The following is a 17137-nucleotide window of genomic DNA, read 5'->3' on the forward strand; positions in this document are numbered from 1 at the left end:
TTTCATGGTCTATTCAGTGATTGCACTCAAGAGTGACCAGTTAAATTGGATTCAGTAGTCTGATGTCACACCACTCGGCAACGGCGGCCATCTTGGTTCTAAACAAAGAAAATCATTACTTTTTATTCTTCAAGCTGGCTAGAACTTTTCATATGTCTTGTGACCAGAATGTGTAAAAGTCAAAACATGATCAAATTTATGTGTTTTTTTTCCCCTCTGGATACGCTTTTATGCTCGACGGAGAAATATTTCATACGGGCGTCCGCCATTGTTCCGATAGTTTAAAGCCAGTGTTGCTAAGTTACATGCGTCATTAGGAAGGAAGTGACGTTACGACTATTGAATCCTATTGGGTGTCTGGCTGCCAACTATGGCTACTGCACACTTACAAAACGCTTTTTGATTTAACATTTTAAAAAAATATATATACTTGCGCTTTTATATAGCGCAATATCCACTAAACGTGCTCAAAACGCTGTAAAGAGGGTCCATGGACAACAATAACAACAAGTAACATGTAGAACTAGAAATGACGCCTGTTAGGCGATAATCAATTTTTTGTTTGCGACAGAGACAACACTGTTAAGGTACAGGTAAAATGAGACAGTATGTTACCCTTCGCCTCAAAAGTATTAAGTCGGGATGGTTAAGATGTTGAAAATTGAATTTATAGCCAGAAATATCAGACTTGTGTTGAGTTTGTACGTTTTATTGAGGAGAATGGATACCATGTTTTAGGGTGCTAATGCCAACATTTATATTTTTGACCAGTTTAACATTAAATTCGGCTTTTAAGCATCTGGTTCGTTCCGACATAATACGTTTTGAGACGATAGGTCACATATGTCACAATCGACTTGCACTTATTTGCAGGTCCGATAACCCAATTCATTATGGGCTCATTATTGTAATGGAAATCTAAAAAAAAAAAAAGAAAAAAATGACGCAAAATATTGTCCATTACAACATTGTTAAACTAGGCCGATAAGTGGGCTCGAATGTCAGATCTGTATATATGTTCACGGCTATCAAAATCAATCAATTTGCTAAAAAAAAACAACACAAAAAAAAACCACCCCCCCCCCAAAAAAAAAAAAAAAAAAAAAAAAAAAACCTGGCTAAAAACAACAAAACCTCAACAAAACTAAATAAATAAAGAAAAATTAAATAATAAATTGTATAATAAATAACAAATAGTAGCCAATATTTATTTTTCTCTAACAAACTTAACCCAAGACGAAAGCGTTGTTTTGTCACAAAAAACGCTGACATCATGGTTAGTCATGGTCATTTCTCGAGCCCTTGATTTGATGGGGCATCGGGCATTGGTCACTGGTCAGTGGTCAGTGGTCAAATGAATTGCCTGTGTTTTATTGGAAGTCGATGACAACGATACGGACACCTAGCTAGAACCGATGACAGCTTGTCACAGTTTTATGGACGTGGATATCTCTATCGTAATGGTGTTCAGACATGGTCGATCGAAGAAAAGTGTATAGCTACCTGAAAAATAGAGGCAGTATTTACTCACTGGAGGTGAGGGCGAGGCAGTCTGAAAATAATTAAGAGGAAAAGGATAGGAATAAAATGAAAAGTAGGAGGAGGAGGAGGATGATGATGATGAAGAAGAAGAAGAAGAAGGAGAAGAAGAAGACGAGGAGGAGGAGGAGGAGGAGGAGGAGGAGGAGGAGGAGGAGGAGGAAGAGGAGGAGGAGGGGGAAGAAGTAGGAAGTAGGAAAAAAGGAAAGAGAAAAGGTAAATAGAAAGAAAAGCAGTTAATTGGAAATTTTGAAATTTATTCAGAGGGGCAGAATCAAAAATTGGGTAAAACCTACTACATAAAGTAATGATCATTAAATGAGACATTTACATATTCAAGAGGTCTTACAACAAGGCAGTAAACCGCAACGCTACGACTCAAGCTTACGCGACAACAAGAAAGCTTTTATTGGTATCTTAACTATGATACTGTATGTCATGAACAATAACACCCGGAACCGTTTTTCAGTAGTAGCTCTATTGAGATTTTTCCTTTGAAAGGTAAGCTATACCGACATAAATTAATCCCCCCCCCCCCCCAAATGTATAGAGTGACAAGCACTACAATCACAAGAGACCAATAACTATTTTCACTTCTTATTACGGCATCAAAGAAAACGGAAATTAAAGGAGAATTAATACGCACATATTTGCACAGCCTTTTATAACGATTTTTATTACATCAAATAGTTTGTGACGGTATGTCAGGTGTCATGGAATTCCAGAACGCACTTGTGGAAAAAATATTCTCTAAAGATCTGAGAAATATATTTTGTGACGTCTTTTGATCGTTCTTAGTGGTAGAATTGTAAGAATCCCCCCCCCCCCCCCACACCCAAAACCCCATAATGGTTCTGAAGGACCACTTTTGAAAAATAATTATTTTACCGATAAAAGACAATTGAAAACTTTAAGAACATTCTAGATATTTTTCTGTATACATAGGGGGCAGCGTGACTCAGTGGCAAGGTCCTTGTTTCGTACCCGAAAGGTATCGAGTTCGATTACCCGCTGCTGCGCTGTGTGGTCTTGAGCAAGTCACCTCATCCTAGCTTAATTTGCGGCGCTGCACTGCGGCTGACGCATGGGTTATTCCAGTCTTCCCTTGGAATAGACCCTAGAGACAAATTTTCCCCTATATATATGTATATATATATATATATATATATATATATATATATATATATATATATATATATATATATATATATATACATCAAACATCCTCTTTCAAAATACCACAATGAATGAGAAAACGTTCTTCAAAAAAAAAAAAAATATATATATATATATTAGCTTAGTAATCGTTTTTGTGATACAAGCAAGCACATCACTGTACAAATGTAGATCTTGTCTCTTTTTCTATTTTTAAAACATTATTATTTAAAGAAGAGCTTTTACAATTTGTTACCATTCCGATTTCTAAAGGTGTCATTATTATCACTATTTTCAAAGGCCGTTTATTCTATAGTCGTGTACAATTTACACAAGAAACTAGACAGTTACCATTCCGATTTCTAAAGGTGTCATTATTATCACTATTTTCAAAGGCCGTTTATTCTATAGTCGTGTACAATTTACACAAGAAACTAGACAGTTACCATTCCGATTTCTAAAGGTGTCATTATTATCACTATTTTCAAAGGCCGTTTATTCTATAGTCGTGTACAATTTACACAAGAAACTAGACAGTTACCATTCCGATTTCTAAAGGTGTCATTATTATCACTATTTTCAAAGGCCGTTTATTCTATAGTCGTGTACAATTTACACAAGAAACTAGACAGTTACCATTCCGATTTCTAAAGGTGTCATTATCACTATTTTCAAAGGCCGTTTATTCTATAGTCGTGTACAATTTACACAAGAAACTAGACAGTTACCATTCCGATTTCTAAAGGTGTCATTATCACTATTTTCAAAGGCCGTTTATTCTATAGTCGTGTACAATTTACACAAGAAACTAGACAATTTGTTACCATTCCGATTTCTAAAGGTGTCATTATCACTATTTTCAAAGGCCGTTTATTCTATAGTCGTGTACAATTTACACAAGAAACTAGACAATTTGTTACCATTCCGATTTCTAAAGGTGTCATTATCACTATTTTCAAAGGCCGTTTATTCTATAGTCGTGTACAATTTACACAAGAAACTAGACAATTTGTTACCATTCCGATTTCTAAAGGTGTCATTATCACTATTTTCAAAGGCCGTTTATTCTATAGTCGTGTACAATTTACACAAGAAACTAGACAATTTGTTACCATTCCGATTTCTAAAGGTGTCATTATCACTATTTTCAAAGGCCGTTTATTCTATAGTCGTGTACAATTTACACAAGAAACTAGACAGTTACCATTCCGATTTCTAAAGGTGTCATTATTATCACTATTTTCAAAGGCCGTTTATTCTATAGTCGTGTACAATTTACACAAGAAACTAGACAGTTACCATTCCGATTTCTAAAGGTGTCATTATTATCACTATTTTCAAAGGCCGTTTATTCTATAGTCGTGTACAATTTACACAAGAAACTAGACAGTTACCATTCCGATTTCTAAAGGTGTCATTATCACTATTTTCAAAGGCCGTTTATTCTATAGTCGTGTACAATTTACACAAGAAACTAGACAGTTACCATTCCGATTTCTAAAGGTGTCATTATCACTATTTTCAAAGGCCGTTTATTCTATAGTCGTGTACAATTTACACAAGAAACTAGACAGTTACCATTCCGATTTCTAAAGGTGTCATTATCACTATTTTCAAAGGCCGTTTATTCTATAGTCGTGTACAATTTACACAAGAAACTAGACAATTTGTTACCATTCCGATTTCTAAAGGTGTCATTATCACTATTTTCAAAGGCCGTTTATTCTATAGTCGTGTAAAATTTACACAAGAAACTAGACAATTTGTTACCATTCCGATTTCTAAAGGTGTCATTATCACTATTTTCAAAGGCCGTTTATTCTATAGTCGTGTACAATTTACACAAGAAACTAGACAATTTGTTATTATTCCGATTTCTAAAGGTGTCATTATCACTATTTTCAAAGGCCGTTTATTCTATAGTCGTGTACAATTTACACAAGAAACTAGACAATTTGTTACCATTCCGATTTCTAAAGGTGTCATTATTATCACTATTTTCAAAGGCCGTTTATTCTATAGTCGTGTACAATTTACACAAGAAACTAGACAGTATTTTTTAGCCGATAGTCCGACACTCCTTGGAGCAAATACAATGACATACTATAAATATTTGGAAACTAGAGAAAGCTAGGTTTCTATTGGTGTAAGATCTATTGAATTTGTGTAGGCTTAAGGCCTCCCCCTGGGGCGCCCAACATGAGCTACAAGTCTTCGCCATTCTGTCCTGTCCTCCATAAGTGTACGCAGCTCCCGGGTGTTGTCCATTCCTGTGACATCTAGCAGACAGTCAATGTGTGTTTTATTCTGCCTGCTTCTGCTTCTGGTTCTCTCAGGTGGTTCCCATAGCACAAGATTGCTTGCAATCTCCTCCTTGTGTCTCCAGCAGTGCCCCGCAAGTCTCAGTCTTCTCTTTTGAATCTTCGAAGTCACTGGGGGGAGGTCACTGTAGAGCTCTTCATTTGATAATATGTGCTCTTTCCAGCTTACATTGAAGGCCATCCGCAGCATACGGGTGTAGCAGCCGTCCAGTTGCTTCTCAAGGGCTATAGTAAGAGTCAATGTCGCTGCTCCATATAGAAGCACTGACTCTACCATTGCCAGGAACAGTCTCTTCTTTATTTCCCTCTGTCGGTTTGAACTCCAGATTTTCCGAATATGTGTAATCTGTTGAAAAGTCCTAGATTTTTATACCAGTCATTAAAAATCGATTATACCTATCTAGTTTGAGCACACAATTGAAATCCTTACACACGACGCACTAAAGTATTTCCATGTCCATCGGTAGAATTGATAAATGCCTCAAGTCTTCGCCTCATTGATAATGTCAGCCGAGTTTGTTTGTTTTTTTGTTTTTTTTTGTTTTTTTTTTTGCCAAAGTGAGAAACATTTAAATAGATCGGTGTTTGAAGGACGAGTTTTCTGGCCCAATTTTTAAATAGTATGGGTATTTTCCGGAGTACGACAGTACGACAGAAAGGAAAATTAGCAAATGTAGTTATGGAAATGAAGAGATTGAATATCAATGTTTTAGGATTATCAGAAGTTAGATGGAAAGGAGCAGGAGAACTTAATTATGATGACTGTAAAATTATATACTCAGGAGGAGGAGAACACCAAAGGGGAGTTGGAATTATACTAGATAATAAAACGGCGCGAGCAGTCAAAGGATTCTGGCCCATATCAGACAGAGTAATGGCAATCAAACTACAAGCAAAACCTTTTGATTTTGATATTTTACAAATATACGCCCCAACCACCAGTCACGATGATGAAGAAGTGGAAAATTTCTATCAACAAATAGATAAAGCAATGCATCAGTTTAAGTCTTCAGACATAAAACTCATCATGGGCGATTTTAATGCCAAGGTGGGCCGAGAAAGAATAGAAGATATTGTGGGCCCACATGGTCTGGGAGACAAAAATGACAGAGGTGATCGTCTTATTCAATGGTGCCGTCAACATGATCTGACAATCACAAATACTTGGTCAACAAACCACAATAGAAGGAAGTGGACATGGAAAAGTCCTGGAGATGGAGTGAGAAACCAAATAGATTACATACTCATCAGCAAACGTTTCCGAAACTCGGTTTTGTATGCCAAATCTATGCCGGGGGCTGACTGTAACAGCGATCATATACCTGTGCTATGCCCCATACGAGTTAAATTGAAAATCTGCAAAAGAGCAAAGGCTAAACCTAAATACCAACTAGACATTCTCCGGGAGGAACAGAAGATACAAGAAAAATTTGAACTATCAGTAAGAAACAAGTTTGAAGTGCTTGGAGAACTAACAGATATAGAAGAGAAATATGAGCAGTTTAAAGACAGTGTTGCTGCATCATTAGAAGAAAATGTTCCAACCACACTTAAGTTGCAGAAGAAGAAATGGATTACTCCAGAGATATTAGAACTAATGAATGAGAGAAGAAAGGCCAAAAATCAGGAAGAAAAATACAAGACTCTGAACAGGCAGATAAAAAGAAAATGCAACGAAGCTAAAGAAGACTGGATAAATGAACAATGTCACTATATAATGTCCTGCAAAGAAAAAAAATGGCAAATTCTTCCATCAGAAAATCAAAGAAGTGACAAACAAAACTAAATCAGGTGCTAAAAGTGGATGCATCAAAGACAAGCGTGGAAACACCATCATGGACAAAGACTGCATTCTAAACAGATGGTCAGAATATATTGAAGAACTTTTCTTTGATAATCGAGGAGAAATGCCTATGATAAAAGAACTGGAAGGGCCTTCTATAATGAAAGATGAAGTTAGGAACGTCATGAAAAGCATGAAAAATGGAAAAGCTGCAGGACCTGATGCCATAACAATTGAAGCCTTGACTGGCCTGGGTGAATGGGGGATTGAATTCATCACAAACCTTCTAAATCAAGTGTATGACACAGGAAAAATGCCAACTGATATGAAACGATCCATTTTTATAGCACTACCAAAAAAGCCAGGGGCAGTTGATTGTGAACAACACAGAACTATTAGCCTAATGAGCCACCTCACAAAAATTCTTTTGAAGATAATTTTACTAAGAATAAGAAATAAAATACGACCTGAAATTGGGGAGATGCAATTTGGTTTTGTTGAGGACAAGGGTACCAGAAATGGAATATTCACTTTATCAATGCTGATGGAAAGATGTATTGAAGTAAATAAAGATCTGTATATGTGTTTCATCGACTATTCAAAAGCCTTTGATAAAGTACAACACGAAAAACTATTCAAAATTCTATCATCCTTGGACATTGATGGTAAAGATTTAAGAATATTACGGAATTTGTACTGGGAACAAGAAGCAGCAATGCGTGTTGACAACGAACTAAGCAGTTTTACACCTATTAGAAGAGGAGTTAGGCAGGGGTGTGTTTTGTCTCCAGATTTATTCAACCTCTATAGTGAAATGATATTAAGAGATATCGAACATAAGAAGGGGGTGTGTATTGGAGGAAAGAATGTAACAAATCTGAGGTATGCAGATGATACGGTTCTACTGGCAGAATCTGAACATGAACTACAAGAATTACTGGATGTTGTAGTCAGGAGTAGTGAAAATATGGGACTGGAACTGAATATATCTAAAACAGAATGTATGACGGTATCTAAAAATAATAACCCACCAGCCTGTGTAATAACAAGCAGAGGACAAACAATACAACAAGTTGAATGTTTCAAATATTTAGGCTTCAATGTAACATCCAATGGAAAATCAGATTGTGAAATAAAGAAAAGAATAGGTATGGCGAAGAATGCATTCAACCAGCTGCATACAATTATGAAAAACAGGAATATTAGCATGAAAACAAAATCAAAGTCCTGGATTGCTATGTACTGTCTGCGCTGCTATATGGTTGTGAGAGCTGGACCATAAACAAGACCATGGTTAAAAGACTGGAGGCAGTGGAAATGTGGTTTTACAGAAGAATGATGAGGGTGTCATGGATGGAAAGGAAAAGAAATGAAGAAATTTTAGAAATGGCAAACAGAAAAAGATCACTGATAACAAAAATCATCAAACGCCAAATGGAATTTTTAGGACACATTATCCGCCACCCTGGTTTGGAAATACTCGCCTTGACTGGAAAGATGAATGGAAAAAGAATAAGAGGAAGACAAAGAATAACGTATTTGAAAGGGATAAGAACTTGGACAGATGAAGCTGAGAAAGGTGGCGCTGCTTTAATAGAATTGGCAAGAGATAGATCAGCTTGGCGGAAGATGACCTCCGACGTCTGCTTCAGATATGGAACTACATGAGATGAGATGAGACGACAGTGTTGGCAAGTGTTTATCTACGTTTCGGAGTGATCCTTTAGAATATCAAATAAATGTGCAAATAAATATGAATGGCGTAAATGTATTTAAAAACATTTATGAATTAGGGTTTGTTGAAAATATAGCTGAATATTAACTGTTTCATGTTTGAAAGGGTTTTAAGGTATTTGGGACATATTTGGGTCGTTTAAATGACAGTAAGATGGAAAAAAATGTGATAGTAATTTTTCAAAAAATATAGATTTGCTATTGAAAACACACGAGAAAAAGTACTACAAAGGGGAATTGTAAAAATAGGGAACATGTGTAGTTTCCAAGAACACACTATCAATGTACTTAGTTTGAGATCACCTAAAAGTCTCATCCAGACACTCAGCACTGGTCCCTACTAAGAACAATACACTTAAATGTTTATAAACCATTATATATTATGAAAAAATTATAGCAATGCATCACAGAGAGTTAGTTGATTTAGAAGGTAAATAAAACAATAAAATAAAACAATATCTCCCAAAACTAATATGTTACTTTCGACTGCTGCCCTCCCAGCAAAAGATTTGGGCCAGGGCCAGGACAAAATCAAGTAATCCTCTCCTTGGGATTGACTTCTATTCATCAAGGTGGAGAATAAATAGCATTTCTTTCACGAAAAAAGAAATTAAGTTCCCATTTCTCATCATTTTGTTTCAAGATTCACTTTTAAGGGCCCAATTCATCCATACATAGTACCGTTTTAAGGCAATGGGTAACATATATCATGAATCACCATGAAGAGCGTTGAAGATTGTGAATCCGCTAAAACTAAAACGTGCTTTATCTTAGTACTTATTTATTTATGTCAGAGATAAATGGACCCTTAAACCAATCATCCGTCTCCGATAGTAATCGACACCCCATCAACGCAATCACGGTCCAGATCTATTTATTGGGGTGACCTCAGACACTATCGAAAGCATGTCCAACAAAGGGAGTTAAATCTTAATTTCATCTCAATTACCTCCCCTCCCCCATACTTAACCGGAACCTTAAGAGTGTTTGGAGCGCCATAAAACACCAATAAAATTCGGTGCTTGGTGATTTCACACCTTTTGGTGTCGTTCGACTCTCGTAATAAAGGGAGAGAAGTGTTCTTTGTGTCAAAATTGATTAACGCCAATAGTCAAAATTGGATATTATACAGGCGAACCTGCCTTAACCCTCTCCTTACCAACCATAAATTTTAGGATTTTCCCCAAAACTTCACACCCAACTAACATAAAAATATATATTATATCACTCAGACATAATAACAGTAAAATTCTTGCGATACACAATTTCCTTATCAAAATATGCTCTACAACACACTGTTTATTAAAAAAAAGAAAATATTATGATGTTCAAAAGAAATTATAATTAAAAAAATGTTAGTTGTGTCGTAACGTAGGTGACGATTTTCCTATAGTTGGTAAGGAAAGGTTTAACGTGAATAAGTCAAAATTGGATATGATTCAGGCGAACCTGCCATACCTAACGGAGGTCTTTATAAGACGGGATATCATCCATGACCGAAAGCCTTCAATTGGATTCAGAAGTGTGATGTCACGCCACCCGGCAACGGCGGCCATCTTGGTTCTAAACAAAGAAAATCATTACTTTTTATTCTTCATGCTGGTTAGAACTTTTCATATGTCTTGTGATCACAATGTGTAAAAGTCAAAAAAATGATCAAATGTTTTTTTCCCCCTCTGGATACGCTTCTATGCTCGCCGGAGAAATATTTCATACGGTTCCGCCATTGTTCCGATAGTTGAGAGCCAGTGTTACTAAGTTACCATGCGTCATTAGGAATGAAGTGACGTTACGACTGTAGAAGAGTATTCTCCCAACGTAAATTCCTCTATTTTGTCTAGCTGTATAACGGGTAGTGACACCTGTTAGGCGATATGACATTTTTTTTACCCGACAGAGACAACGCTGTTAATGGTCAGGTAGTCATTTTACTGATGCTTTATATATATATATATATATATATATATATATATATATATATATATATATAGCAATGACTATGAAAAATGTTTTTTTCTCTTTTTGAGGAAAATTTTTGTCTGAAAATAAAAGCCCTATCTCCACTGAGTAAAAATGTTTTTGAATTTTGAAAATCCATTCATAAATAAACAAGTTATGCAGTTTCAAAGGTGTCCTTTATTTGGATGACCCGCAAAGAGGAAAAAAAACGCGAAAATATGGGACGCTTTTTCGGCATATTTTTTCGACATTTGGTTGTATCTTGCGTAATAAATGGATTAAAAGATTGAAACTTGAAGAGCAAATTAGGATGGTGTTTTGTAAAATACGGGAAAAGTACTCGTCATATTCATATGAAATTTTACAACCAAAAAGAAGAAATGTTCATGTATTACCTTTTCAGCGACAAAACCTCCAAGCACGGTAGTTTTAGAAATATTTTACTCCAAAGAGTAAAAATCTATTTTTAACAGTCTTCTGGTAATTGCACGAGTTTTGTCGCTTGACATAATCTAAAAGGACCTCTTTTCTAACTGTGTGCCAACTTTCAGTCATATTCATTGATAAACAGCTTCGTAATTAATTTTTTAAAATAGCATGTACGAAACGGCTTCGTCCCATATTTTGACGCGAATTCGGGCACTTCGTGAGCGAAAAAGAGGCCCAAAGATTTGTGCGGGATAGTCATTGCTAATATATATATATATATATATATATATATATATATATATATATATATATATATATATATATATATATATATATATATAGAGCCAGCCAAAAGAAGGAAAGAAAAGTAGTAGTACCCATTTAGAACGACAGATGCTATAATATTGTTGTCAATGTTTTAATTTTTTCAAAACATTTTTTTTCTTTCCAGGTAACAAGAAGAGCATGTTTTTACTCCCCTCATCATGGCAACAACAAGCAATGTCCGCCTTCACTGCCAACATCGTCACCTCTGCCACTACCATAAGTTATAAATAAATAACACGCCCTCCTCAACCGCCCGCCCCCTCTCAACAACCACCAAAATCAGTGTTTAGAATGGAATACAAGATGGAGGAAGGAAACGGAAGTGTCATCGTGACGTTGCAAAAATGGCGGCTTTTATGTGCGGTGTTGGTGTCCTCTTTTCGTTCTTCAGACCAACCACAAGTACAACCCCCCCCCCCCCCCCCTCCCCCTAAAAAAAAGCATCGACGACTATGGATTATGAATGAGAAGGAGTGGGTGTTGGGGGTGGGGGGAGGGGGGGTGATCAAGAGATCTAAGGTTGATTAAAATAGTTCAAATTTCAAAGTTCAAGATTAGTTGATCAACCTATACCAACAAGGGCCTATCTTGGCCAAATTAAGGTTGAGTGCATGTTTTGGACTCGCATAAAGGTTTTGGCTCCTGAAAGATCTCAAAAAAAAAAAAAAAACCAATGGAATTATTAGCCCCGTTGCAATTTAAGAAAGAAAACCACCAATTTGATTGAATCATCATCTGCAACAACTACTACAAAAGACTTCTAACTTCCACGTCATGGCACAAGACCCAGAGGGTAGAGCTCAGCTGTTCACTGGTTTGGATAAGTCAATAAGTAATCATCTAATATATTTCTTTGAATCCCAAATCCCTAAAGTACTTATTGTGTACTGAGAATTGGATTCAGTAGTCTGATGTCACGCCGCCCGGTAACAGCGGCCATCTTGGTTCTAAACAAAGAAAATAATTACTTTTTATTCTTCATGCTGGCTAGAACTTTTCATATGCCTTGTGATCAGAATGTGTAAAAATCAAAACGTGATCAAATCTATATTTTTTCCCTCTGAATACGCTTTTATGCTCGCCGGGGAAATATTTCATACGGGCGTCCGCCATTGTTCCGATAGTTTAGAGCCAGTGTTACTAGGTTACCATGCGTCATTAGGAAGGAAGTGACGTTACAACTGTTGAAGAGTATTGGGATGTATCACTATTCGGGATATAGCGAATTCTTTAAGCGGACCCATCCGGATAACGCGTCAGGAAACAACGGCGACGGATAAAGAATTTTTCAGATGGAGTTTTGAAATCACTGTGGACTGTGTACCTCGGTTTCAATGATACTGTTACTGCAAGTGGCTCTTATATTATTCCTCCTCCTTCTCCTCCTCCTCCTCCTCCTCCTCATCATCATCATCATCATCATCATCATCATCATCATCATCATCATCACATCGTAAATATTGTCATTATCGCCAAAACTTTAACTAATACTAATACTCCACCCACCATCATCATCATAAACACCACCACCACAACCACCACCACCAACAATCACCACCACCAGAACAACAGCAACACAACAACAACAACGACAATAACAACATCAACAACCTTCCCCACCAGCACCACGACAATATCAATAGAATTAAAAGCCACATACAACACCTAACCCAGACCTTTAACAAATTAACTCCTGTTATCCGAAAAAACACTCGTATTTAAAAATTTGGCCAGAAAACTCGTTCTTCAAATATCGATCGATTTAACTCACCTTCATCTTGGCTGAGCTCTCAAACCTGGAACTAAAAAGAAGATTTTGCGAAGACCCAGGTTTTACCAAGATGAAGGTCATTCAAATCAATCGATATATGAAGGACGATTTTTGTAGCCAAAGGTTGAACTACTCGTTATTCCAGAATATGACAGTTGACAAGTTAAACACCCAATCATCCCCACCCACCCCATCATCCCCACCCACGCCCCAGTCATCCCCACCCACCAACACGATTCCAGCACAACAAAGACCTTTTACATCCTAACCTTTGAATTATTCAAGAAAATTCCATTCCATTTCAACACCAGTCATTCATTCATTTGTTACCTCATATCGATCAACGGAATCGGAGATGCATAACGATGTATTTAAACCCCACCCCCCAAATATCGATACTATAGAATTCTTGATTGTTAATGTCCATTCATTTTGATATTGTCTGATATCGACCAAAGTAATCGATATAGAGGTAAATAGCATTAAAATTACACTAGCAAAGAAACAAGAGTAAAAAAATTGAAGAAAATCTTTCGAAAAAAACCCAACAAAACAACTCAACCTTCTTCGTACATTATTTTTCTTCTTCTTCTTCTTCTTCTTCTTCTTCTTCTTCTTCTTCTTCTTCTTCTTCTTCTTCTTCTTCTTTCTTCTTCTTCTTCTCTTCTTCTTCTTCTTCTTCTTCTTCTTCTTCTTCTTCTTCTTCTTCTTCTTCTTCTTCTTCTTCTTCTTCTTTCTTCTTCTTCTTCTTCTCTTCTTCTTCTTCTTCTTCTTCTCTTCTTCTTTCTTCTTCTTTCTTCTTCTTCTTTTCTTCTTCTTCTTCTTCTCTCTTCTTCTCTTCTTCTTCTTCTTCTTTTTATTATTATTATTATTATTATTATTATTATTATTATTATTATTATTATTATTATTATTATTATTATTATTATTATTATTATTATTATTATTATTATTATTACCATTTTGATTTGCTATTCTAGATTTTTTTAAAAATCCGGTCAAGGAGTTCGATTACTTAACCGTTTGATCACTATATCACTGTATTACAAATTGTATTATCCTTATGAAAAATGAGTCTCAAAACAGTTCACTGTAATATAAACATTACCATTTATCTGTTTAAACTATTACCGTTTTTTCCGAATTCGATTGACTGAATGGTTGGTTGGTTGGTTTTATTGATAGATTGATGAGTTGATAATTTGATTGATTGATTGATTGATTGATTTTATTCAATATTTGAAGAATAATTGATTGACTGATATTAATAAATCATTGGTAGATTGATTGAATGATTGATTTGATTTGATTAACAATGGAAGGATGAATTGATTGATTGTATTGAATGATTAGAAAATTAATTTATTGATTGAATAATTGGATTTATTGAATAATTGATTGTTTGATTGATGATTGCTTCCATTTATTTATTGTCATTGATTGCGAGTGATATATGTTTTTTTTAAAAATAAAAACGAGGCCGAACCGAACACACTATTGTAAAATAACAAAACTTTACCAATATTTTAAGCCATCATATCCTATATGTATGCAACGATATATGTTTGTGAAAATATGTACTTTGAATGTAGGATAATATATTTCTTCTTCTTTTCTTTTCTTTTTTTTTAAATGAGATTTTGTTCTCTCCCCACCACCTGCAGCATAATCGTCACATTTGTTGTTTCGACACAATATACATTTTTCTTATTCGGATTTATTTTGTACATCACAAACTTTGAATAATAATTTTTGTTTAATCCATAAGATCATAAAGTTGTTTTGTAGAGAGTTTGGTTGAATTTAAAATGTCAATTTTTCTGCTGGGTAAGCCTGCTATTTTTGGGAAAATACTGAAAAGGATTGGTAAAGAGAAAGAGATAAAGATAAAGTGAGTAAATGTCACTCATATATAAGGGAACAACACAAAACAAAAGACGTTTCGGCCTTTGGCCTTCTTCAAGTAAACACGGAATATGTTATATAAAACGTCGTTTGTTTTGTGTTGTTCCTTTATATACGAGTCACATTTTTACTCACTTTATCTTTCTCTCCATCTTATTGACTCATTTACTCACCTTAGGTTTTTGGTTCTATTACCACTTAACTGCCGTACCCAGGAGAGAAAAAATCGTATTTGAAAATTTGGCCCAGAAAAGTCGTCCTTCAAATATCGATTGATTTAAATGACTCCCATCTTGTAGAAAACACTCTAAAACCTGAAATTTCATGCACTTAAAAAAATATATATTCCTGCTTTGTTTTCATAATACGCGAATATGTAAATATCTTTTAAAATCACCATTTTGAGAAAGGAAAAAAGATTTGTCTCGCATACACCCGCGGCGACTTCTACTTAATATTTATATATAACTCTACAGAGGGACCTTGAAGTGGGTGAATAACAATATGATTATTATTATTTATTTTTTTGCCTGATGAATAACAGATATAAAGATGTGTCATTTTTTGATCAATTAAAGATAGAACGGAATCCAAACAAAATAAAAAGTTATTTCCTTTGATGCCACCTCATTGAATTCTCTATATTAATTGCATTTTACTTCCAATATCTTTATAAAATTAAAAAAAAGAAATGAAAGGAATAATATAGAATACAATTTAAATTTAGAAAAAAAAAATCAAGAACAAACTTAACCCTAAAAAATAAAAGTTGTTTCACTTTACACGTTTTGATATAAAACATTTCAGTTTCAGTTGATTTTCAAAATGTAAATATAAATTATTTTTTAAAATGAGAGAAAACTGAAGAAATCAATTTTACCAGTAGAAACGTGTCGCAGATTTATATATATATATATATATATATTATATATATATATATATATATATATATAAAGAGAGAGAGAGAGAGAGAGAGAGAGAGAGAGAGAGAGAGAGAGAGAGTTCATGATTTTGTGTCTTTTTTAATCATACATTTTGTTCCATTAATTTTATCATATTCTCACAACTTTTGTTTCTACCATTAATTATCATATTTTGAATCCAAATAAATATGAATAGCTATGGACAAAAAGAAACCCTCAAAAACCAATCAGTATTTTCAATTTATAGAAATATTTTTCCCAAAAACTTGTCAAATGATGAAAGTCGTGCTAAACACAAAAGTATTAAAAATACCAGGAAAAGTATTACAAAACAAACCTTCTTTGGACGCAGTGAAAACGAATACCTTTGAGTGTAATCTAGATACCCATCATTGGACCAATAAAAGATAACGATAAGTATTGAAATGTAACTTTGAAATTTATTAAACGATGACGACTACTATGGACGTTTCGAATTTCCCCGTTATCAACAAAACACGATAAATGAAACATCAAGGACGAATTCAATTCTCAATAGTACAGGGCGTTTCTCTATTTCTCCAGTTTTGTTTTGTTTTTTTCCTAACACACAATCATAATATTTTTATTCATCTTTTTCTAATGTGTCCAAAGGGGTCAGTCTGATACATACTTTTTCGTTGTTCGTTTTCATCAACTTTCGAAGAGGTTTGACTTTTTGATCTACCAAAAAAGTATTTGTGTAACATAGAGAGTATGATAATAATAATAATAATAATAATAATAATAATAATAATAATAATAATAATAATAATAATAATAACAATAACAATAATAACATTTTATTGGTTTTGAAACGCTTCTTTGTTTACTTTTAGAGAGTGGAAAATTTAATCTTGATTCATCTAGATTAAAAAATGATAATAATTATATTATGATAGTTGAGATGTCTCGAATAAAATGTAGTTGTAGAACCGCTAAACGCTTTTTAGGTGACATGGAGAAAAATCCATGGAAAGTGTGCTTTTAAATTGTGCTTTTTAGTTTATAATATAACATTCTCAGTACCTGTTGAATCTGATTGTATTTTGACCTTGCTTTTAATAATTTTGTATTTTTTAATTTGGTAAGTGTGTGTTTTTTTAAAACTTTTAAGACAATCGTCAAAAAACTTGTGTCAATTTTGTTATATTTTTTTATTTGATTTTATTTTTTGGTCTGCTAGGAAATTGCTTTCCTCATTATAATCTCATTAATCTCAGGTGTGGATAAGTTTGTCACAATGATTTTGCTGGAATAAAGATCTGTTTTC

At 34.5% G+C, this 17137-nt stretch overlaps 1 long non-coding RNA gene across 1 annotated transcript in view; it reads left to right on the top strand.

The window, feature by feature from the left end:
• The window catches only part of LOC144960641 (uncharacterized), a 44625-nt gene extending 31064 nt beyond the window's left edge, over positions 1–13561 (top strand). Inside the window, exon 2 of the long non-coding RNA XR_013642898.1 lies at positions 11372–13561. This is a non-coding gene — a long non-coding RNA (uncharacterized LOC144960641). The remainder of the gene's footprint in view (positions 1–11371) is intronic.
• The last annotated feature ends 3576 nt before the right edge of the window (positions 13562–17137 follow it).

This window comes from Berghia stephanieae, chromosome 15 (assembly GCF_034508935.2).
Source record: "Berghia stephanieae isolate SIO BIC M18660-M18661 chromosome 15, UCSD_Bste_1.3, whole genome shotgun sequence".
Taxonomy (NCBI): Eukaryota; Metazoa; Mollusca; class Gastropoda; order Nudibranchia; family Aeolidiidae; genus Berghia; species Berghia stephanieae.